Raw genomic sequence first — 9,345 nt, forward strand, 5'->3', positions numbered from 1 at the left:
CTCAATCCCAAGACCCCAGGATCATGCCCTGAGCCAAAGGCAGCCCCGCTCAACCACTGAGCCGCCCAGACGTCCCTCTCAAAGCCATTTAGAACTAAAAAGTACTACATGTAAATATTTATCAAATTGCTATTAATAAGTACTATCTTCCCTTTATATCCATTACTTGACTGTGAGAGAGTAAGCTTTCATAATTCCCACGAGCACGGCCAGGTAGACACAGCAACCCTGGGCTGAGTTCTTAAAAGAGGATTCTTCTTCACAAAGGCAGAGTTGATGCCAAACAAATGAGATTTGAAGCATAGGAACCAACAATACACAAATAATTTCTTCCTTGTAAGGGGGAATGCCTTTTGTGCATCTGTTTCACAGAATCTCAGACTTTTCCATTTGGGAGGAACTGTACAAGCCCCTGTAGATCAGCCTCCCACCTACGCGATCACTATCCTAGTCATTGGTTTAAAACGGGGAAGAGAAAGGAAGGGAAGAGGAACAGAGGAAGGTTGAGGAGGAGGGAAAGGGGAAGAAAGGGAGAGACCATGTGAAAAATTAAACAGTCCGGGGGTGAAATCTGAATCCTGCAACTCAACACTTAACCAACTCTGCACCACCAAAAAAAAAAAAAAAAAACCAACTCTGCGTCTCCTCTTAGGCTGATTTGATTTTATGTGGTTTGACCAGGTATAGAGAACTGTAGTAAAGGCCCCAGTGGGTTCACCCTGTCTTTAATGGTCCCTCCAGAAAGTACACTGAAGCTTTTGCAGAAAATCAGACCCACCCCTGCAGCTTAAACAACATTCTTATTTTTACTGTGACCTAGATGAGGCCATATACTATGTCATGACCATGGGCCAATGAATGTCTTTCTGAAATTTTGCTGGAGAGCCCAGGATGTGATCTACTTTGTCAGAACTTTTAAAATCAAAATAGGGATGCCTGGATGGCTCCACGGTTGAGCGTCTGTCTGCCTTTGGCTCAGGGTGTGATCCCGGGGGTCCTGGGATCAAGTCCCCCATTGGGCTCCCTGAAGGGAGCCTGCTTCTCCCTCTGCCTGTGTCTCTGCCTCTTTCTCTGTGTCTCTCATGAATAAATAAATAAAATCTTAAAAAAAAAAAATTATTTCTGCCCCTCCACCTCCTCTCTCTCTCAAATAAATAAAATCGTTGAAAATAAAATAATAGCCGAGCAAAAGTCAGAAGGATGGACCAGAATACAAAGAAGCAGTGAAGAGGTTTGAGAATGAAAACATAAAGAAGGAGTTCAATAAGACTGACATTGAACAGGAGAGAGAGGAATCAGAGGTGACTTTGAAGTTCTGAGGGTCACCGGAATAAGAATCATACCAAGAAAAGAATCAGAGGTGCCAGGGGTGAGCAAGTTTGGGCAAAGCAAGTACTGAGTAGCCTGCGGGATGTCTAGGTGAAGACACTCAGTACTAATTTCTGGCATGGCCCTAACCTCCAAGACTTCATTGCAACTCCTGAATAGCTCATTTGGATTTCAGCAAGAGCTTTTCCCCAACAGAGATTTTTATCCTGGGGGATGTGGACACACGGGGGTCTCCGTGAACCCTTGAAATGATGGAAGTGACTTTTGCTTGTAGTCACGGGCATTTCTGTGGGAGGAAGTATTTTCTGTACAAATTCAAAGGGCATGTGACCCTCTTTCCCCTCCAAAATTGTTAAGTGAGCTCTCTGTTCACCATCCTAAACACTCTAAGCACGGTAAGCCCTCTTTTCTGATCATTTTGGGAGGAGGCACGAGTCTCAGAACAAACCAAAAAAGTTTCTAACGAAGCAGCAGTGAGAGCCCAGTGACTCGTGAATGGTTCTGAGTCAGTAGAAGCTCACCGCACAGTCATCGGATGAGGACAGAGTTTGGAATTTCTTGGTTAAAATTCAATGGACATGACAGTAGAGACTCATCTCTGGAACCAAATCTTGTCTGCATACCTGTCTCTACAAGGACAGTCATGAATACCCCAACTTTTAATACTAAACATGGTCATTTTTACAGCAACTCCCCCACTGCTCAGCTCCTGGCTGTCCAAAGAAGCCAAACTGCACTAACTGTGCCCTCAGGGAAAGGAAGCCACAGTTCAGGAGGCCCCTGTTGCTTCCCTACTACCCTCTACTGGCCGGTTCCAGATACTTCCCTCTCGAGCTTTGCCAGGCCAGGTGGAAGATTTTGCAATTATGCCACTTCGCATAAAGCGTCTCTAGAGAGGTCAGGCCCCAAAGGGGTCCAAAAATTTTAAGACACATCTCCCAGCTCCAAAACCAAAATAAAGCAAGATCAAAATGTCAATAACATTGTTGGGAAACTGCAACATTTTCTAAAAGAGTGCTTTTTTTTTTTTTTTAAGTTGAAAGAAAGTTGTTATTTTGTTTGTTTGGTTGGTTGGTTTTTAGTCTTAGGAGCAGAATTTAGAGATTCATCACTTCCATGCAACACCCAGTGCTCATCACAAGTGCGTTCCTTAATGCCCATTGCCCACTTAGCTCATCACCCACCCTCTCCCCTCCAGCACCCTTCAGTTTGTTCTCTATAGTTAAGAGTTGGCTTTATGGTTTGCCTCTCCCTTTTCCTCCCCTATGTTCACCTATTTCGTTGTTTAAATTCCATATATGAGTGAAATCACAGGGTATTTGTCTTTCTCAGACTTATTTCCATTAGGATAATACTCTCTAGCTCCATCCATGTCGTTGCAAATGGCTCTAATAGTGTGTTTTTGCCCCTTGCTTTTTTCTTTTTTAAGATTTTATTTATTCATGAGAGACAGAGAGAGAGAGAGAGAGAGAGAGAGGCAGAGACACAGGCAGAGGGAGAAGCAGGCTCCATGCAGGGAGCCTGATGTGGGACCCGATCCTGGGTCTCCAGGATCAGGCCCTGGGCTGAAGGTGGCGCCAAACCGCTGAGCCACCGGGGCTGCCCGCCACTTGCTAAATATTCATTAATTCCAGATAATTAAGACAATACTTTCAATGTGATATATATAATAAGTGATAATAAATAAACAAAAGAGGCCAAGATATTAGGAAATTTAACAGGTATGCCCACAGATTGGAATAAGGAAAGAAAAGCCTTGAAAATAGCTGTTTGTTTTTTTCCATTAAGACTAATTCCCTTTGTTAGGTAGTATGTGGAAAGTGGTTTCCAAGTAAGCTTAATACATGTATATTTGTCAAATCTACCTCAGTAGAGCTGGAAACTAATAGAAGACTGATTATATTTTGCCTTTCCATTAATACCTTCCAATATAATCGATATATGCATGATAAATGTAAGTTATCCACCATCTGATGAGGCGGCAAGCCCTGATCAGATTTACAGTTCAAGAGATCTTTGTTGATAATGAAAGGACTCGTCACTGTTTCTTTTTTTTTTTTTTTAAGATTTGTTTATGTATTTGAGAGAGAGAAAGAGCAGGGAGAGGGCCGGAGGGGAGAGGGAGAGAGGGAATCCCAAGTGGACTCCACACTGAGCGTGGAGCCCGACCAGGGGCTCCGTCTTACCACCCAGAGATCATGACCTGAGCCGAAATCAAGTCACTTAACTCCCTGTGTCCCCCAGGCGCCCCCTCACTATTCCTTTCTTACTATAACTTCAGGGACAGAAGGGGCATGAAAGAAAATATCGCCCTTGCTAACATGTAACTTAGATGTCCACTCTCATTTTCCCTCCTTTGAAGTCCTTCCCCACCCCTCAAAAAAAAATCTACAAAAGTTGCTAAAGATTTCATAGGGAAGAAGGGAGACATTTACCCTGCAGCCTCTCCACCAGCCCCCTGAAAGCCCTCCTCTCAGGCATTTTTGGCCACCTCTGCAGTGGTCCATCCAAGGGTCTAATTCCATGGGCCGGGGAGCACCTCCCGGCTCCTTTCTCCATTTTACCCCGCCAGCCTTCCTCCCCCACTCCCCACCCCCCAATTCTTCCTCCAGGGAAGTGAAAGGAAAATCCTGGAGGTAGCCAGACCAATTCTACACCAGGCACCTTCTCAAAGCATTTCTACCAATCATTTATACTTTCCCCCAAGAAGAATTTTATCAGCCTCTAAGTGGTCGACAATTTTCCAATATTGTTACAATTCTCACTTGTAGGTAAAGTTTGACAAATCTATACAATTTGTTGAAGCTAGATATTCTTTAGCTGCTGTAGAGTTAACTTCATTGGAGTTAATTCCTTGAGGACAGACAAGAAAGTTCTCTTCTTTTCCTCAATATCATCATCCTTCTAAAAAGTACACAGGATTACAGAGGCTCAGCTTTGATAAAATGAAATGATATTGCTCCTGGAGATTCGTGGTGTTAAAACGAAAAATAACATTAAAAAATACATAAAGAATCACCTTCTCCAGCTGTCCAAGGACAACTGTGCTTGCTAAGCCAGATGGTTACAAATACGAGTCTCAGAAAGTGGCCTTGTTATTGAAAGCAGTTGTTAAAAATATGGAAATAAGACACTCGGTCTGCATTAATGATTTACTGTAGAATTGTATGATTCCACATCAACTTAGCCATATACAGTTTGATCAAAAAGTTTAACTGGTGTGTCCAGACTTTGACAATGGGAGTGTGTAAACTGAGGTCACACGTATTTATTAATTCCCATTTTAAGAAAAGTTTAACTCCTCATCATGCTTGACTGCTGAAATCCCAGGATCTTGGCAATCCCTCTCCTTACAATTTCTGAAAGTCGGGATGCCACCCCAGGCGTCTGTCTCCTCACCAGTCCATGCTCTCTATGCACAGGCTGTCCATCGCTCTGCTGCAAACCACCCCCTGCCATTCCTGGATGTGGTCTCCCTCCAGCTACTATTGCCTACTCCTCTTCTGCCTCTACTCAAGCAAAGGTAGAGACCCTTCTTTTAATTCTGATGACACTTCTCAGCCTAACTGCAACCTTTAGGAAAGCCTTCTCTGACAGTTTAAGATAATGGAAGGGATATTGTAACACCAAGAATACTTCAAGTTGAAAAAAAAATACCTCAGGCTGTACTGGATCTGGCAACCCAGACACACCTCCAAATCTCCTTTTTAAAAAGATATATTTATTTTGGAGACAGTACACATGCAAGTAGGGTGAGGGAGAGAATCTCGAGCAGACTCCCTGCTGCGCCACAGAACCTAATACAGGGCTTGATCCCACAGCCCTGAGGTCACGACCTGACCCCAAATCAAGAGTCGACATTTTACCGACTGAGCCACCACCACCCAAGCACTCTTCCAAATCTTTTATAATAGTGATCTTTGGACTAGGAGTCTACTACCCAGGGTGTAGTAGTGATTATTTCTCAAGATATGCAAGAATAGAGATCATCATTAGGAAATCAATTTCAGGTCCTCAACTTCCCTATGAACTCTTTCCCAAAATGAGTCTCTGAAGGAGCCTTTAGTGGAATTAAGCTACTTCTCTCTTCTTTATTTTTTTAAAGATTTTATTTATTTATTCATGAGCAATAGAGAGAGAGAGAGAGAGAGAGAGAGAGAGAGAGAGAGGCAGAGACACAGGCAGAGGGAGAAGCAGGCTCCATGCAGGGAGCCTGACATGGGACTTGATCCCGGGTCTCCAGGATCACGCCCTGGGCTGAAGGTGGCCCTAAACTGCTGAGCCGCCTGGGCTGCCCTACTTCTGTCTTAATAACTGCCCTTCTCCCCCATAAGTTTACATTAGGAGTCAGTTTTCTGTGTGTGTTTCATGTTTCTGCAGGTCTTGAGAGTGAGGCACTGTCTTTAATTCGGACTTTCAGGGATGTTTGTGTCCTTGTGAGCATCCTTGGGACACAGTGTCTCCCTTTGAGAGCAAAGTGCACACATGGTTACTGTTGAATTATGTCTCCTCTCCACCAAAAGATGCTGAGGTCCTAACTCTCAGGACCTCAGGATGGGACTTTGTTTGGAAATATTGTCATTGCATTAGTTAAGATAAGGTCATGCTGGAGTAGGGTGGCCCCTAGTCCAATATGACTGGTGTCCTTACAAGAAGACAGCCATGTGAAGACAGAGAGGGAGGGTACGCCATGTGACAACAAAACAGAGGCTGGAGATGTGCAGTTGTAAACCAAGGAACACCAAAATGGCCAGCAATCACTAGAAGCTAGGAAGGCAAGAGATTCCCCTACAGGTTTCAGAGGGAAGATCCCTCTGCCAACACCTTGATTTCACACTTTTATTAGACTTCAGAACTTAGAGATGATGAGTTTCTGTTGTTTTATGCCACCCAACTAGTGGCACTTTGTTATAGCAGCCCTAGGAAACTAATACACCGTCCAGAATAATAATGTTTCACTCGAGCAAATGAAAGGCACACTTACCGACCGTTGTAAGATTTGGGTTTCCTGAGATCAGAATTCTTCTCCTGAAATGCAGTCTATGGCATGAGCCGGCATCCATCTGGGCCCATCCAACACTGACCCTGAGGAAACTGGGGCTCGGGGAACATGCAGAAGTGGTCATATTCTGGCTCTTGCTACTGCTGTGAGTAATTATCTCCCGTCTTCTGCCAGCATCCATGAAACTGTGGCGGGCTAGCTTGTAAAATCCTCAGACCTTGCACAGTTCTCAACATGGGGTATTACTATAGGGTGTAAAAATCTCTGCCCACCTAACAAAGGAACATCTAGATAATCTGTTTCTTCAACCAGGTCATCATAAACACATACTCATTTCACTGAAAGAGATGGTCCAAATAAAGTTTCTAATATATACGTCATTTGCTCATTAAACTCTTAGAGCTAACAGAAAGAATATTTATACATGTAATATGCTGAGATAGTATTTAATAGGGTGACCAGTAATACTTCTGAGAAAATAAAATTCATATTAGGATAAAATTCTATGGGAGACATAGAATGGAGTTTAAGGAACAAAAAGAACGATATAATATTACAAAGCTTGTTAAGATATCTTTGAATAGGGAAAATGGTTGTGATGAAGTCTCTATGGTATCCAGATTTCACTGGACACATTGAAAACAACAATTAGCATTTTCATTTTATTTTTTTTTAAGATCTTATTTATTCATGAGAGACACACACAGAGAGAGAGAGAGAGAGAGAGAGAGAAGCAGAGACACAGGCAGAGGAGCAGGCTCCATGCAGGGAGCCTGACGTGGGACTCGATCCAGGGTCTCCAGGATCATGCCCTGGGCTGAAGGTGCCGCTAAACCGCTGAGCCACCAGGCTGCCCAGCATTTTCATTTTAAATGTCAATATCTACAATATATGGTAAGATAAATCTTTTGAGACTATTTACATATAATGATGATGACTTCAGATTAAAAAAAAATCAAGGTATCATGGCTTTTCAAAACTGGGAGGAAGGTATGCAAGTAAAACAGGTTTGAAGACTATTCATGGCCTTCCCATTTAAGCTCTCCAGCTCCTGGTCTGTCAGGAAGGCAGGAGCCAGCTCACCTTACTACCTGCACAAGCCAAGGCCCGTGTTTATCACGGCCAACTGCTGTATCACCATCCTTAGCATGGTTGGTGCTTAATAATTGTTACATGAACTAATGTTGGAAACTAGAAAGCAGCCATTCATATCCTCTGTCTGCTTCTTCTTTAGGGACTGCTCTAACACTGACCTACCCTGGCGTGACTGAGACCAGGATGGCCTTGGGGTCAAGGGGTGTCCTGTACTGACATATAATTGTCACATCAAAAAATAATCCCAAATAACCTCCTAGATACACATAGCACTCCTTGGCTGTAGTTGGCTAAGTCTTGTGTGCTCATGAAGTGGCTGGGCCTAACAGGGGTCACCCATCAGTGTCAATACTGAATATTTCCCATCTACATCTTCCTTTGTCACTGCCTGAAAAAGACTAATGAGTTGTAAAAAATAATCAAAATGAATACTTTCGAGTATGGCTTTCCAAAACTGGGTCAAAGCCCACTGGAGTATGTGCTGGCTCCCTGAGGTAGGGGGTAAGGTGACTCAGTAGAATTGATGAGGAAGATACTAGAAACTAAGGGGGGTGGGAGTGGGGTGGGGAATGAAGGAAGGAAGGAGAAAAGCAGAGGAAAATAATCAGTAGTAATTAAGAGAGAAGAATAGTAACCATAAGAAATAAAGGAAGATCATAACATTTACATAAAAGTGTCTTGTGGTAAGGGGAAAAATGGCTGCCTTGTTTCAAATTTGGGGTTAAACCTAAGCAGAAGGCAGAAATACTCATATACATTTCTCATGTATATAAAAGCTCATCCTAATTCATTATTTTATTATTTTTTAAAATATTATTTTTAAGTAATCTCTACACCCAATGTGGGGCTTAAACTCATAACCCGGAGATTGAGTTGCATGCTCCACTGATTGAGCCAGGCAGGAGCCCTCTAACCATTGTTTTAAAAACTGGTAAGAGGGATGCCTCATTGGCTCAGTGGATAGAACATGCAACTCTTGATCTCAGGGTTATGAGTTTGAGCCCCACGTTGGGCATAGAGCTTAGTTAAAAAAATAAATAAATAAAAACAGGGGCACCTGGTTGGTTCAGTCGGTGGACTATGCGACTCTTGATTTTGGGGTTTGAGGTCAGGCCCTATGTTGGGTGTAGAGATTACTTAAAAATAAAATGTTAAAAAAAAAAAACTGGAAAAAGCATCAAGCATTTATCCAGCCATTCCTATATGAACTGTCTTTTAAGGTAGCCAAATAAAGTTTCTCCCCATAAAAACATCCCATCTAATAAATGAAAAAGGAATGACATATTAGACCATCACTATTCTGTAACCTTCAGTACCGTAACTGACCTAGGTAATGCCAGATATTAGCTGCCTCCCAATAAAATACACAAGTCACTACAAAAAAAAAAAAGGGGGGGGTGGTGGGGGAGAAATCTGATCAAACCTCTTCATCTAACTTCTAATATAAAAGGAAAAAAAGACAGGAAAGCATGTTCAGTGATGGCTTAAAGATACTATCAGTAAAGTCCTGATTGTAAAAACTTCACAGGTATGAAATGCGACAAACTAAACACTTCAATCCCAAGGCAGAGATGGTCAGATTGCAGCACACAGAGATGGTTATTGCTCTTTTTAAATCAGTCTATGGTTAGTTCTTAACCATAGACACTTTAAAAATAAAGATACAAATAGTGAGAGGATAGGAAAAGACGTACCATGTGAACAGTAAGCATAAGCAGACTGGATCACAAAAATACCAGGCAAAATGCACTTTGAAGCAAGGAGTAGTAGTAATGGAGATAAAGCAGGAAACTTCATAGTGATAATCTGGCTGATAAGCGAAAAAGAAAATGTCTTTTAATTCAATTCAAATTTGGGGTTAAACCTAAGAAGCATTTGAATTTTAAAATGTCTATGGGTCTGTAAGAATATAGACTGAA

This window comes from Vulpes vulpes, chromosome 16, assembly GCF_048418805.1.
Source record: "Vulpes vulpes isolate BD-2025 chromosome 16, VulVul3, whole genome shotgun sequence".
NCBI lineage: Eukaryota > Metazoa > Chordata > Mammalia > Carnivora > Canidae > Vulpes > Vulpes vulpes.